Below are 15314 nucleotides of genomic sequence, written 5' to 3' on the forward strand. Positions count from 1 at the left end.
TTCGGGGTCCTATTTGGACTTTCTCTCCACTATGTAATTAGCATTTATTTCAGGAGAATGTATTTTTACTTTCTTCACTAGAGAATTAATTTCCTTCAGCGTTCTTTCTACCCACTGAACCTGATTTTCATTTACATCAAGAACCTTTTGAGCCTGCGGGTTATTTCCATTTTAAAGGGCTTTTGTACTGTCACTATGATGAAAGAGGTCAGAGTGCAACTGAAAAATCAAGGCTAGTAGATTCCTGGAAATCTTGTATTTGTCTTTTAAAGTTATCATCAATAAGAACAGAAAATATTACCTCCAGTTATTTTGTTTTTTTCCTTCCAAATACTGAAATTTTCTAAATTTATAAGACTTCAAGAAGAAGAAGCTGCAAAATTATTTTGAAAACTATTAGAAACAGTTTCAGTACTTTCAAATTGAATGACATGCATTAACAAGCATCAGTTTATTTGAAGTAAAAATTTCCAGGCTTTACTCATGTTAAACATGGATTTCTGGCAGTAGGAACAGTTAATACAATACAAATGGGTAAAAACCAGGAAAGTCAGTTTATATGATTTACTGTTTGCCATCAAAATTGTGATTGAGAAGTCTTATATACTAAAGATGTGAACCTAGGCCCACCACAGACTGCAGAACTCACACTGAATTAATAACCAAATGGCAAGCACATTCTCCAAAAAGCTAGTTTCACATAAATATTTTTATCAGAGATCTGTTCAGTTTAATTGGCAGCATATGAGGTAAATAATGCAAGATCATATCCATAGGGAGATTGTTCCACATTCCTGCAAACCCTCTTCTCAGATTTTTCCTAGTGAGGCAGTGTGTGTTTCCCTTACAGCTCTATTAAAATCTTTCTTTTTCAGTCCTTTTAAAGGATTGTTTAATGCCAGGCTATTGTCACTGACATTTACAGAATATATGAAGATTCAGTGATTTTTGTAGAAAGCCTAAGGGAGGCAGATACCCATTTTTTTTATTCATATACTTCAGGAGAATAATTAGATTAGTAGGAACAGATCAGCAGACCATATTTCTGTCTTCATCCCAGTTCTTTGCATGCCTGTGAAGAGCTATCTTTTCTGGCAGTTGTAAAACTTAATTATTCAGATAAGACAATTAGTAATATTATCTACAACTAAGACCCAGATTCTTGAATACCAGGCTTGTCTATGAATAAAATGAAAATATTTTGAAAAATGAAACTGTTTCAGTAGAGACATTACAATACAAACAGCTATAAATCACATGGAAACACACAAATATTTAGCAAACTGTTAAATCCCATTGAGAACAGGTTCTGGAATCTTAATAGGATGTATCTGTAACAGAATTGGGTCCATATTTCTATTGAAGCCACTTAAGCATTAGCCCTCCATAAATAATAAAGCAGATCCATGTGAATCATTTTAAATAGTTAAAGCAGATGGGAAGAGGCTGTGTGCAGCTATGCTGCAAAGCTGTAGATCAGAGCTGATAACAGTAGGAAAATGACATCTTTGGCAAAGAAAGGCAGCATTCAGGCTATTTTCAGGTCAAGTGTCAGAACTTTTTATTGCTATTTTAAGCAGAGAAGCCTCTCTTTGCAGCAAATAGTATATGGAAGTGTTTCGTCCTGTAGGCATAGTCTAGTTAGCAGTCACAGTGATGTAGCCATGTTCAATGATTTATTTCATTTTCTAACTACTTTCTTTGACAGAAACAATTGAAATGAAATTATATCCAAGGACAAAAAAAAAAAAACCACCAAGCAATGCACAATACAACTGCACATCACCTGCTGATGTCCAACCCATTTCTGAATCTCCATCAGTGTGTTATGAATGGATTAATGAAAGATGCCTCTACGTGAATTAAGGTGAAAACAAGACCATGTGCTGAAGTCAATACAGTCTTAATTAACAGTAAATTTGAGTTAGATTGAAAAAATAGAAAAAACTGGTGCAGGGAAGGGAGAGAGAGAGAGATCAGAAAATATAATCACCACCCATGGATCCAGCTGCATGCTGTTAGTCCCTTTTCACCCCAGGCTTTTTGGTGTTGGGGGTCTCAGAGCTGTTCTTCTGGGGGTACCACCTTTACACAGTACATGTTCTGGGAATCCATGGGGTAGTGGTACATGCTGTTCCCACAACTTGAGGTGCTATATATATGAGCAGTTACTTCCTTTCCCACAGCTTGCCAGAGTAATTTGTCTGGATGCATTAACCAGGATGTGCTATCCAGACCTCATGTCTTTCAGGTGTGGAATTAGCATCTTCCTCTTGCAAATTCCTTAAGTTTCTTCTGGTGGCTTATCTTATGCAAAGTGCTTCTCTGGACTTCGGAGACAGAGAACTGCCCTCTTCAAGTCCTTACATGACCTCCTTTCTGGGTAACTCCCCCATTTTGTATACTGGGCATGACATTGTATGATTGGAATATCCCTTTGGCCAGTTCAGGTCACCTGTCCCGGCTATTCTCCCTGGCTTCATGTGCAGCTCCTCACTGGCAGAAAATAAGACACTGACAAGTCCTTAGCACTACTTAATAACAGCCAGAACATTAGTGTGTAATTAACTTCATTGTCATACTGAATCCAAAACACCAGCTACTAAGAAGAAACTAACTCTCTCCCAGAGGAATCCAGGACATCATCAGCCATCAATTTCTGTTGTGTGTTTTCTTTATTTGGCTTTTTTTGACTGTTTAATTTGTGGTTTTGAAATCCCTCTGTGTTTTACTCCCTCAGCTCTCGGAGTGGCACAGGTTCCCCATTTCGTATTTTATGTTGCTAAATTTACACTCGCTCCCTCGTTGTTATTCAGCTCGGTTAACTGTCAGCGCTCCTGTTTGTTGCCTAGCCACTCCCTGACAAGTTGTCAATCGCTCCTGTTCCTACCCTTCTTCCCCAAAAACCTTCCCTGCTCCTCCCCTCCTCAGATGTCAATCCTTCCCCAAGCCTGCCCTTTCCTCCAGAACCTTCCCTGTCAGTTTTGTATTCTTTGAAATGCTATTTTTTACTTAAGCCTTTCCCCTCCCTTAAGATTCTCCATTGGTTTACAGATTGTATTTCCCCGCCTTGTGTTCCACCTCCAGCTCTCCCGATTGGTTAAAAATTATAGCCTGCCCCAAGACCGCCCCTGTTTATAAGCTAGTGCCTGCTGTCGGGTCAGCGTCCTGGGACGTGGTGCTCTGGTAGTTTGCTGTGTAGCGGAGTTTTCCCCGGTTCCACCCCAGGACACATGCTGCTTTCTGTTTCTCCCTGTGCCGAATCCTCAGCTGATGGCTGGAATTTCTGCGGGGTCTGCCAGGGTGATCTGTCATGCCCCTATTGTTGCCGTCGCGGGGCCGGGCCGGGGACATACAGCCGCCATGCCGTGACAAATTTCCATCTTCTATTTCTGATTCTCACTTAGAATCCCTTGTCACTTGCTGAAAAGAAAAACGTAAATTGCAGTGGTGAAGTGCTGTAGTTACATGTTCGCAAGTGTATAAACAGTTTTAAGAGGTACATTTGCTTGCTCATGCAGAGTTACTTGTAAGTGCCTGAATACTCAGTTAATAAACGTAATTCTGCATAGTCAGTATATAAGGTTGTCTAAAATTACAAGATATGTCCATTAGTTTATCTGAAAATGACACAGTTATGTTAGTCACCGGCATCAAAAGCCTTCCGAATTTTGTGTTTTTCTCCAGGGGCGTGTTCTTTTCTCCTGCTTCTCATGCTTAGCCTTTTTTCCCTCAGTAAATACAGAATCAGCCATAAATACTCCGCTTTTGAGCATGAGCTATTTTATTGTCTTTATCCAGGATACTGATTTTGAGGGCATTTACTGAGATACCGTGCAGTAGATAAATCTGTTATTTGAAGTCTTTCCTGCGTTTAATCTGTAATATCCAAAGTAGGGGGTGGTGCTGGAGTTCAGAACTACAGGTTTCTCAAACTGGAGCCTGTTTGCAGTCATTAATACTCTTTTAGGCTTAACCTGAGATTAACTAAAAACATACAATAATTTTAGCAGTAACAATAACAATGATAACCATAACAACTACAACAATGATGATAATGATGAAAAATTTTACCTGTAAACAACGAAAATATCTGTAAGGAGAATGGTGCAATTCTTGGTAATTCCTAGTTTTGTCTAAGAAGATGTAAGACAATTAAGAGCTCTCAGTACTTGGTAGCAGTCCAAGAGCCCCATTCAGTTCTACACCACCAAAGAAATGCTGGCTGTTATATGAGATATGCTCAGTCTTCATTAGTGCTGTTGACAGGACAAAAAAGCCAGAGTCACTGTCTCGCACAGATAAGGAGAAGAGAAGCAGAGGATCCCAAAATTATGTAATTGTAAAACTTCTAGCAATTTTAAAGGATATTAATGAGATAGCATATACTGTTCTGAAAACAGGCATTGGATGTCTTGTTTCATTATTAGCAATAACAATCCTTCCCATGCCCCCAAAATATGCTCCTTAAAGTTTATAAAGACATTTCTAGAGGATTCCCTTTTAGATTGTGAGTAACGACTCTGCATCTTACATCTGCATCTTACATCTGCATCTTACATCTGCAGGTGGCTCAGACGTGTGAGGGAGAGAAAATGACAAGGAGGACTTTGTCTCATCAGAAGGCTAAATAATTATTATTCTATACTATATGCGTTGCATCTAAAGTGCATCTGCTTTGCACTCACCCTTGTTCACAATTGCACTGAACTGCACTCATCCTCGATTCTCTTGTGACTGTCTTGTGACAGTCTGACACACACACACTTCTTGTCCCTGGTAGGCCAAAAGAACAAAATATCCTCACCTTGGGTAAATAATCTCTGTATTGCATTCCACTTCAGCACAGCAAGAGAGATAAGAATTATGTTTTTCCTTCTTCTCTGCTTGTCTCACAATTTCTCTCCATTCAGAGGGCATGTGAATACCACACATCTTACTTGCCAGTTACAGATTGTATTTTCTTTGTTATATCTTTGTAGACTGAGTAAAGACCTGCCATGGATGGTCAGTTCTTGGCAATGTTTTGCAACAGTTTGGAAAGTACAATTTGGGTGTTCTCAGAGTGAAATCTCAAGTTCCAAGGTTTGGATAAACTCTGAAATACCAATGCAATTATTTAAATCAATGGAAACAGTTTCTGTTCCTCCAAGACTCCTTTCACTTCTCCTTTCTGTGTTTGCATTTACTTCCTCCTTCAGCTGTTTTCTTGCAATTTATTACTTACATGCTTACAGCATGATTCTTGCTTTCTTAATACACCCTTAAGAGAAATGACCTTTGGGACAGATGTTATTTTCAAAAGTTTTCCTTTATATCTATTGCTCCTGCTCTTTGAAAGCCTAAGAAAGACCCATTTAAAGAAAGTGTGAAGGAAAATTACAGTGAAGATAAACCAAAGAAACTTCTTTTAATAGAAAATTCAGAGTCCAAACACACAGCTTCAGAAAATCTGGAACCAAATTCAAATTCCTTAGTTGAAACCACTTTTGAAAATTGTGATGAAGTTTCTGAGGAGTAGGATAGTATGTTGTGATGATCCTTTCTGCTCCACATTTACGTTTGAATGTTTAGCCATATCTAGTGACTTATCTGCTAGGGCAGTACATGTTATTGAATCAGTATAAGTCTGATAAATTTCAGCATCAGGGTCCTCTGCTCACATTTTTAGAATCAGTTTACATAGAGACATTTCCAAATATTTTATTTAACTAAAATTATTCTTCCCGTTAGATTGGTAAATACAGAACGTATTTTGAGAGCTTTTGCATTTTATTAGAAAAGAATGTACAGCTTCTGCCTTTTAGTGCTTTTCCCAGATCTGTGGACTACAAAAGTAATTATTTAGCTGAGTCTCTGTCCATTAAAAACTAGTTGATGCCATCTTGTGGCACGTAAAGAAAATGCGAAAACAATCAACCCACATTCTTTGCCACATCTTGTATAATTTTGCACCACATTGTTTTTGTGCACTTTTTCTTTCTTGCCTTTTCTCTACCACGATGTGCATGCCATTTTGTTACAGCTCAAAGTCTAACACAGTTTTGCAGTTGAAAAAAGTTACCGTAAAGCCATAATTTAAGAAACCTTCTAAAAAGAACAGCTTGTAAAACATATTACGATCAAATTAAACCAGGAAATATAAAGAAATTGTTAATCCTATGGAACTAAGTTTAGTCTTTGACAATTTTAAGTTAAAAGAAAAATTATGGAAAGGCTCTGTTTGGTGCTGGCATCACTGTGGTAACACAAAGCTTGCAGACAAATAGGTTCAATACTCAGTGGAACTACTTACCTTTACAATTAACTGGAATTTCTAGTGCTCTTTGACTTCCAGTTTCTTCTCAGAATTAACCTGATAAATTTTTCCTCAGAAAGTTTCATGTCAGATTGGCCATTTCATTTATGGCATAGTTTGACCACTGCAATTTGCAGTGCTACCTAATTGCCACCATGAAATGATTTGAAACATTTCTAGTATGTAATGAAATTGACCTTCTAGATTTACAGACATCCCAAAATGGAATGTATGTCCCACTGTGTCATTGCATTGTCAATATTCCTACTTTTTGCTTTTATTGTCAGTTATTTTAGTCATATTCCTGCAATAATAAGGTACCTAGTAAAAGTGTAGGCAGTCCAATAATGTATCTTTCCTTTAAGGAGTGTCTGAGAACCTATGAGACTCAGATATACCTTAGACTAGTGTAATTTTTTTTTCAGTAGTAGGTTTATGGAAGAATATCATATGGAGGATTACAGAATAGTTACAAGAGGAGTACAGAGAGCCTGACCCTTCTGGGAACAGACTTGTGACACTCTGTGTCTATGCATTTCCATCTTTTTAATCTTGTCTGTCCTTCTTTAATCTAGCTTCAATATCAAATCATCCCCTAGCCCCTTTTAAATTGTGCCATGATATTCCAGAGCTGTAGTAGAACAGACGAGCTCTGCATAATGTCCAATCTTTTAAAAAATCTTGCGGGAATGTTGTGAGATTTGGGTAGTAAATAGTTCCTCTGAGCCCTATCAAGACTTTGCTGTTACCAGAAAATTCCAAAAGTAAATCAGTGGAAACATTCATTCAGCCAAGGGTACATGGTAAGGGAAAGGCAGGGACATTTTCGTATTTCCTGCAGTTAAATCATACTTCCCTGACAAGACCAATACATCTCTTTCACAAGGCTCCATGAAGCTCAAGGGCTCTTCTTTCTGTAATTTCGTGGACCACTCCATATTTGTGAAAATCAATGGTCTTCTTGATTTTCCTTCTCTGCAAAAACAAACAGCACAGTGTGAACATATGATCGAACATGGAACACACAACGGTTAATTCAAAGATTATTTCAGGTCTTTGTTTTCACTGAGCTGCATAAATGCTTCTTATATATATGTTTATATGACATTATACTATAAAGAATGTCAATAGGCAATTTTCTAATCAGATTCCTACACTTCAAAACATACTGTATTATCCCATCTTTTTTAAAGCATTTTTAAGCAGGTTCTGATAGACCAAGAGACTGCTGAAATGGTGTTCTGTTTGTTTCTAGAACATGAATATTGTACTAAAAATTTACATGTTAGTCTGAATATCTAAACTGTGTAAATGGAAACTGAATAATGAAAACTTAGTAGCTGGAGTATCTGCCTTGTGGTACTACGGTCACCATGGGGAAGGAAATAATACATTTGCCAGCAGATTTTTAAAATTCAGGATCCAATATGCAGCCATCCTTAATAGCTTTTCCTTCTTTTGTCTATGCTGAAAAGAAAATTCCCATGCCTAAGAGGGTGGAAAATAGTCATGAAATGATAATACTGTATCATGTAGCTGAAGGAAAAAATGGGGATAATTAATGAAGATATGAAGATTATTTGTTCTGAAAGTTTCTTTAAAACCCTTCAATTTTTAATTCCAGCAATATTTTTCATTACACAATGAGTAATTTTTTCACAGAACTATAAAGCTTTGTACTCAGCTTATGTAACATGTCATCTGATCTAACTCTGTGCTCATAGCCATGTTAATCACGCTTTCAATATGTCTAACTAAGATTTGTTTAACTTAGTCCTAAGGACCTCCAGTGAAGGAAACACTACAACATATCAGGAAATCTCTTTTGGTTCCTTACTGTCATCATTGTTCACCCATTTATCACACTGTTTAACCCAAATCTTCACTGCAGCAAATGTGCTATTCAGCTTGGACAGGTAGAACAGTTTTTCCATTTGCTGTTAAGAAAAGCCTTTACAAATTTTATCCCCTTCATTTTTCTTTTCCTGAAGCTGCTCAAGCTTCCCCTGTAGATCACACTGTCCTGACCTTATAACATCTCTGTATTTCTCATCTTATTGATCCACATGTACCCTGAAGCATGGTGCAAAAAAATACCTTCTGAAGTATGCTGAAGTATAGAAGGGAAAGACCATTTATTGTTCTCAAATCTTGTTTCTTTCTGTTGAACCTTCGTTCTTTTTTTGTTTGTTTTTTAAATTATATTGCATGGTTTTGTTTTTGTTGTTGGTTTTTTGTTTGTTGTTTGTTTGTTTTTTAAAATTATATTGCATGACTCACATGGTCAGCTTTGCAAACCACTATGAAGTCACATGGTGCTCTGGGAAACTCTTACCCACATGACATGACAGGCATTAGATAACACACATCTGAAGGTATTGTATTAAACAAAACCCAAAACAAAATAAAAATACTGGAATAATGCAGTAGCTTGCTGACAAGGAGTCAGGAAGCAATAAATTTTGGATGATGCCAGAACGACGGTATTGTTTCTGATAAGACAACAGATCTCCCTCAGCAAAAAAGTAGATACATTTGTTCTGCATCTGCAGACAGTGAAATATCATATGGAAGAGTAAATCACTTCAATCTCCATAATCTGTTAGTATTCAGTATTCAGAAAATACCATTACCTTCCATTTTGCAACCATGTTTCTTTCTATCATTCTAACTTTGCAAACAGAGTCTACACTCAGTAAAGACAGTAAATAATGTTCATTAATGACCCCCTTTGTGTCCTGGTCTTGTGGGACTTGTAGGCAATTAGTAGGTAGAATGATGGCTGACACAAACGTTCTTGATAGATTATGTAGAACATAATTATTATCAAATGCTAAAAGAGTGGTTTTGTGAGTAATAACAAAAATATTATATCTTATAACTGATAGCATAAAATAAGCAATAAGACACATGAACTTGGCATGGTTTATGCACTATAATTGATAATTTCAATACAAAATAGAAACATTCAACTTAATAAAAACGTTTACTATTTATGCTATCATTTTAAGTATTTTTTTCATTTTCTACTTTAAAGCATATGCATACTGATAGAATGAAAAGCAATTATGAAGTTTAAAAAAAATCCCCATTGAATTCAGTAGTGAATTGACAACTAGCTATGTTTTTCTACCAAAACTCTTCTAACAGAAATATGAAACTGATTTTTTATTTTGTTTTTTGAAACAAACAGAAATTTTTGCCAAAATATCTTTAAATGAATTTTGTCCTGCAAAGCAAACTTCTATTAGGGGTTTTTCTGTTTTTCTTCCCTAGAATCTGAAAGAAATGTGGATCGAAACTAAAGCAAAGAGGAAAGACTAACTTTTAAAAGCAGCTCCAGAAATGTAACGTGATCTGTTCTTTTTACTTCACAACAAACTCCCAGAGTTTTTCTTGATGTGGTGGTTTAACCTCAGCCAGAAGATAGGCACCCACACAACTACTCATTCTTTCTCTTGCCTAGTGAAACAGGTAAGGGAACAGGAAGAACAAAAGCAAGAAAACTTGATGGACAAAGATAAGATTATTTAACAGGTGAAGGCAAGATAAAGAAGGTGTGACCAGAATAGCAATCCCTCACCACCTCCCACAAGCAGACTGATGCTCATTGCCACTCCGAGCAATGGACACTCCAGAATCCAAAAGAATCCCTTCTTTCTTCTGACTCCACTGTCCTTTGCTGAGCCTGACTGTGGATGTGACAGCCTGATCAGAGAGCAAGAAAACTAGGTAAGTTTTCCCAGAATTGGCCTGGGAGAATTTAAGGAGTTGAAGACAAATTGTGGATAGCTTATTATTATAAACAACCTGCAGGTGTTGTTTTCCTACCCTCTGTTTTCTTGTTTTTCTCAAAGATTTTTCATAAAAAGGGTGTCTTGTTAATTAGTCAATCAGGTGAAATGTATTAACTGTATGACCAATCAAGTCCATCTGGATTGGGAACAGTGTATAAAAAGGAGCAGTCCAGAATAAATGGTGTGTTATGCCAATCGACCTTTTTGTGTGTCTGTGTATTTTCTTATTCAACAGTGACACTTGACATTAATGAGGTACTAAATATCCTTTTGGCCAGCTGGCATCAGTTATCCTGACTGTGTCCCCTCCCAGTCTCTTGTCCATTCCCAGTAGGCTTCACTGAGGGGAGTGCAGAATAGAAAAAAGATAAATCCTTGTCACTTTTCACTGTTTAAAAATGGCCAAAGCATTGGTTGTAATGACAAGTCCAGAACAACAGATCTGAACGATCATATGTTTAAAAAGACAATTATTTTTAATAACGTATTGCAGAATGTTGCATGTGTCATTGTATTTATTATATAATTGCATGCATAATTTAATTTTTAACTTAGACATTGATGACATTGACAACTTCAGCCATTTTTTCCTTAAAGTAAGGCAAAAGCATCTTTTTCCACCATATTTTCTTGTCCGTGGCAGCTATCTGCAAATAATTTTTTTGTGTGACAAGAGCCATAAACAAACATGAAAAACAACTTCTGTGTATTCTTTCTCAGTAAAGAGGGTGCCACTTCTGCTGTGATTCAGCTCACTTACTTGTGGTAATCACATATCCTCTGAACAGAGACAGACATAATTCCATCCCAGGATTTTCCTGGGAAGCTGTGAGAAAGCTCAGAGAAAATGAGAAACAATTCTTATCTTCACTTGCTGCACCTGTTGTTGTGCACATGTGGAATGTGTTATGGAGATTGTTTACCAATGGGTGGTTTCTTAATTGGACTCTGGTGATGGTATGTATTGGACTGTCTGGCAAGGGCAATGGGTTTTTCTTAATAGAAGAGTATAGTTTGATATAGTATAGTAATAAAGCAGTTGATCAGCCTTCTGCAATCATGGAGTCAATGCTCATTATTCCCCAAGTTCAGGAGCTTGCTGCTGCAATACTTACTCACTACTTGTATGGATAAGGTCTTCAAACATTAGTCTTTGCTAGAAGATGCTGAGGGGAAAGAGATACATAATGATGTAGAGTTGAACATTGTCACCCAAGAGTATCAAAATGTCTGTCCAAATGGCCTTTAACAAATTAATGTTATAGTAAGATAAGAATGACAAGATGGAGCCTTGTGCAATACTGAAGGTATAACTGCCTACAAATATTCTTTGTCAGTGCTCTCAGAAAAGGAGCATATTCTTCCAGGATTACATAGGGCACTAAAATCTCATGATGACTACTAGATAGTCAATAGATAGCTATAAATGGGTATGATGTGAGACTTAACCTCCACCCACAGATCTAGGCACCCAGGCAAGGAAACTAGAGTAAATATGCAGCTAAAGATCTCTAGCCAGACTTCATCACATTGCCATCAATTGAATAAAGTGGGAGATTTCACATATATAGACATGTGGGAAAGACGTACAGGGAAAGAAAGAGGTAGTTCTTCTGCTTGTGATACCACCCTTCTGTATGCTCATCTTTACAAGGCAGTCAGTTCCTGAACTCTGCAGAAGGTCAAACTGCAGATGTATACAGACCTTGCCAAGATTATATTTGCATTGTCTAAATGTATTACTTAGAATTTATTCCTAGCATTAATGTCTGTCTCCTTATAACATAGTCATACGCCAAGGGAATGAGTGATTTTTAGTGCTTCAGTTATTGAATTACTCCGTCTAAGAACTGGATTCCTACAACAGATCATCGTAGCTGCATCTTCTTCAGTAACGTGCCATCATTTTGTACTTAATAATTCACTGTTCTCTCTAATTTTATCTGAAATCTTGAAAATATGTTATCTGTAAAAATTAAAATATTTATTTTTTTGAGAGTTATAACTATTAAGTTAGCTTCTGTTAAAATACTGCAAGGTGTATATTCTGAAATATTCACCTTACTATTCTTTTAAAAATGACCCTGGTTTTGGTACATTCTAGTGGGACCTCTTCTTCTGTTTCTGTTTGCAGGAGTTATTTCACATAAACGGAAGAACAGAATTAACATATACATGAATGTATATGTAAATATATGGTATCCTTGTATTTTGCACTTCAGTTCTAAAATAATGAAATACAATACAATAATGAATGTCTTAAAAACAGACATTCTTTTTTTCAAAAATTAGTATTCTTAGCTATTCAATATTTGCTGTTCCCAAGAAAGAATATTGTAAATACAAACCTAGTATTTACACGAGTGTTTTTATTTGGTACATTTTTTATTAGCTCAGCAATATTCAATGTATATTTGCAGTCTTCTGAGATCTCAAATCTAGATGTATGGAACACAAGCAGAATTGTCTGCATCTCTTTAAGCAGACTATTCAAGCCTCTTTTTTTTTACGTCGTTATCAAATTCTACCACTTAGTTATGTGAGGACTGAGAAAAATATATAGGCATTGTTTTAGAACTTTCACATACTGATGGAAAAACTTACTAACAGCCTACTTTCCTTAAGACAGGAGGAATATACACTATTTATATACTTTAAAAATATTAATTATTAAAAAAATTAATATTTTTCCATTTGGTGGGGAAGACAAGAAGAATTAAGTGTAGCTGTTCAAATAAAGAAGACAATCTGACAGGCCACAAAATTATCGTCTTAAAAACAGTTCCTTTTGACCACAGTCAATAAACACGTGATCATAAGGAGAGAAGATGAATAAATAATACTTTCCTTGCAGTTTTGGATGAAAGTGAGAATGATAGCATAACTTGGAATGGGAGCAGAGAGAGGATTTTATAGAAAATATAGGGAATTTGGTTTTATCCATGCAATGCAGACATAGAGGAAGTTGATGCTGAAGTAACAAAATGAAGTGCAAGAATATGGTTGCCTAGTTCTGGATTGTAATACTGTTTAAAGTGCCAGAAATTTTGCAATACATCATTTACAGTTTCCTTTTATCCAAAGACTAACTTCTTCTTAAGTGACTTCTCTTCTAATCCTGCCAGCAACCAGAAGCAATTTACAATGGCAGTAAAGGCTTCTCAATGAATTATTGCTTAATTAAAACATTAATATCTTATTGTGCTGGAAGATTGGTAAGAAAACATAATAGCTGGGTAGATGACTCTAGATTGTGAAATTCAGAAAACTTTTATAACATTTAGTATTTGTGTTCTCCATTTTCATATTTTTTGCTCATTTTTTACTGAAATGATTGAGTATAGAAATTCTGTTTGTGAATAGACACCATTCTACTGACCAAATTAATTTCCATTGATGCAAATGCCAACATAAAAAAGTAAAGTTTCCCTTACCACTAGGCTACCTGAAATTATATGTTTGCAAAATATATGTTAGTAGTGAAGTAACACCTGTGAATTTAACAATGACAACAATGGATGCCAAATATAAAATTAAATAATACCAGTAATAAATGTAAAATATTTGTTTCGCTGAATATTTTTTATCAAACATTTGAATAAAACTTGCTTCAACTTTAATTTGCCATGGAGCATCAGAAAATTGTTTTAATAAATACGTTGCCTGGGTACGGAGGAGAAAACTACTGCTGGTCTCATTATAATGCCTGTCCTGGGAACTATCATGTTGAAAAATAATCTTCCCCAAAGATAGTATTTCTGTAGGTAATCTTTCAATTCTCTTAGGTAAACATAATGCTTAAAGCACACTGGATCTGACAACAAGCTCTAATTGATCTGCTTTAGGATCCAAAGGTGAAATTATTTCAGCAACTTAGCCAAATTCAGACTTCTATGTGTGTTTATTTAGACCCTTATCTCTGCTAATGATGAGTTCTTGGTAATACAAATAAGGTTTCACTGTGTTTTTTGAACTCAGTGTCTAAGTAACTTCAACTCACTAACAAATGACATAGCAACAGTCCAGAAATTCTAGTTTATCCTAAAATAATACATTAAATATGTAAATTATACACTTAACTAAGTTTCTCCTATTTTGAACTTCAGTCAGCTTATTATCTGTCTTATCTGAAGATGCCATTGGACGGAGAGTCAAATCATATAAATTAAGATAGTGATATTGATATACTCCATTGATTTACTTTACTATGGTTTATTGCCTTTGAATCTTCAGGATTTTTAAACTGATCTCAAACATAATAACATACTTCTAAAACAATGTTTCAAGCAGTAGTATTGATCTGTTTATATTTACATTCTCCACTTCTGTCAGCTGCACAAAGAACTCTTGTGAAATTGCACTGACTAATTTGGAAGAAAACTACTCAGTCTTACCTCTGTTTTGAAGCCAAGTGAAAACTGAAGAGATTTCTGACAGTAGAAATGGAATGTTGAAAGAGGAGAAAATTATTGTGGCTAAAATACTTAGCTGACCCAATACTGGTATGAAGGAAGAAAATAAGCTAAATGCAACATTATTCATAATTTGGGAAATTCAAAGACAAGAGGCAAGAACAGCATTTAAAAACACTGTTCAAGACTTTGTAGAAACGTTTAATGACTGCTTTTTAGTACTGGTGAAAAAAAAATTATTTCTATTCAAATAAAGTCGTAATATATCTTTTTCTATGATATTTTAATGACTTTTTTGCTTGTACACAATTAACAAGAGAATAAATGGAAGGAATAAAATCAATATTTCTGTAAGTGTTAGCAAGTGTAGACAAGATTGCACTCAAAACTTTTCTGATGCAAAAATTAGAATAATAGAGTTAGGGAGCTGGCAGAGCAAAGATGAGAAGCCTTGAAGGGTCAGGTATGGGGCAAGCAGGTATGGGGCATGATGCTGCGTCTGCTACTGATAAGAGGATTAGATGTTCATTAAATAACTGCCGTGCTTTACATCTCAGTTTCTTTCTTAGCAGCAAAAACTCTTCGCTTTGATAAAGTAGTCATGGACACTGTGCTGATCAACACTTCTTTTCCTGCATTTACACTTTTATCCTTTTATCAGCTATTAAAAAAAAGTTGGTTTACTGGATTTTCAGAGATAAAGATTCTGCTAAACTCTGGAAGAAGAAATGAGAGATAGCAGGGACTAGAATGTGTTAATGGACTTGCCCAATGATACCCTGGCTGGTGTATTAGAGCACCATGCAA

General features: G+C 35.9%; 1 long non-coding RNA gene across 1 annotated transcript; it reads right to left on the bottom strand.

Annotated features, from left to right (window-relative positions):
- Positions 1-625: 625 nt before the first annotated feature.
- On the bottom strand, positions 626-5170 carry LOC135289870 (uncharacterized). The gene is made up of 3 exons (XR_010352599.1): positions 4808-5170; positions 4075-4259; positions 626-3423 (listed from the first exon to the last, which is right to left on the bottom strand). It is a non-coding gene; the product is annotated as an uncharacterized LOC135289870 (long non-coding RNA).
- Positions 5171-15314: the final 10144 nt, after the last annotated feature.

The sequence above is a fragment of the Passer domesticus genome, chromosome Z (assembly GCF_036417665.1).
Source record: "Passer domesticus isolate bPasDom1 chromosome Z, bPasDom1.hap1, whole genome shotgun sequence".
NCBI lineage: Eukaryota > Metazoa > Chordata > Aves > Passeriformes > Passeridae > Passer > Passer domesticus.